Here is a 1,368-nt window from a genome sequence, read left to right on the forward strand (position 1 = left end):
CTGATTAGTGTCATCACCATTACATGCTAAGGTTAAGAACAATAAGGCTATTGAATGAAGTATTTAATAAAGTTAGAATCCCATGTTTGTGTCATATATTATTCAACTCTCTTTAATCTCTTAGTTAATGTTCTCTAGTATAATTCTAATTAGTTAATCATAGTTTAAATAAAACCCAAATTGTTATTCGTCTTAGCATTAAATAATAGCCATATCATTGTTGCATAAGTGCATAAATCACAAGGTTAACATAAACCAGTCTCTGTGGGAACGAACCAGAAATAATTCTATATTACTTACGAACGCGTATACTTGCGTGAATTATTAGCGCGTGTTTAGCCCTAACAAGTTTTTAGCGCTGCTGCCGGGGACTCGGTGTTAACTTTTAGTTTATGTGTTTGTCATCAGTGATCGTAAAGTTCATTGACTCGAACATTGTTACTTACCTACTCTTTTCCTTGTCGTGTTTCAGGTACTCTAGCGAGCGTGTATGCATACGCGTTCGCGGGCTCATAAGAGAACTCTGGATCAAGCCGAGGAGGAAGTTGTAGTGGTTCGAAGGGAATTTTTTGAGGATGAAGAGAAATTAGAAGAAGAAGAGAAAGTCGAGGAACCAACTTTAGTAGTATTGGGAGATCAAGCAGAAATTCCGAAGGCTTTGATGGATTATTTTCAGCCTAAGATCTATGATATTCAGTCAAGCATCATCAGACCGGCCATCTCGGCTAACACCTTTGAGATCAAGTCGAGCACGATTCAGATGATATGGAACTCAGTTCAGTTTGGGGGTTCTCCGACAGAAGACCCCAACATGCACATCAGGGATTTTATCGAGATCTGCGACACTTTCAAGTTTAATGGGGTGACTGAAGATTTTATCAAGTTGTGACTCTTCCCATTCTCTCTGAGGGATAAGAAAAAGTGCTGGTTACATTCTCTACCACCAGGGTCTATCACTAAATAGGAGGATCTTGCTCAAAAGTTTCTCACTAAATTCTTGCCTATGGCGAAGACTGCTGCAATCAGGAATGCTCTTACTCAGTTTGTGCAGCAAACTGGAGAATCTCTATGTGAGGCTTGGGATCGATACAAGGAGATTCTAAGGAAGTTCCCACATCATGGCATGCCCGATTGGATGATTATAAACTGTTTCTACAATGGGTTAGGCGCACAGTTTAGACCTATGCTCGATGCAGCGTCTGGTGGAGCTTTTGGGCCAAAAGCTATAATGAAGCTTATGAGTTGATTGAGCTAATGAATACCAGAATCCTACGCAAAAAATGTTGCAAGGCAAGGTAGCATGAATTCTGGAAGTGGATACAGCTAATGCTATAGCTGCTCAACTTCAAGCTTTGACGATGAAAGTGG

The 1,368-nt window shown here is 40.1% G+C and overlaps 1 non-coding gene across 1 annotated transcript; it reads right to left on the reverse strand.

The window, feature by feature from the left end:
- Nucleotides 1-1,018: 1,018 nt before the first annotated feature.
- Nucleotides 1,019-1,125, reverse strand: LOC141680811 (small nucleolar RNA R71). Its single transcript, XR_012558422.1, has one exon. It is a non-coding gene; the product is annotated as a small nucleolar RNA R71 (small nucleolar RNA).
- Between the last annotated feature and the right edge of the window lie 243 nt (nt 1,126-1,368).

Source organism: Apium graveolens, chromosome 1 (assembly GCF_009905375.1).
Source record: "Apium graveolens cultivar Ventura chromosome 1, ASM990537v1, whole genome shotgun sequence".
NCBI lineage: Eukaryota > Viridiplantae > Streptophyta > Magnoliopsida > Apiales > Apiaceae > Apium > Apium graveolens.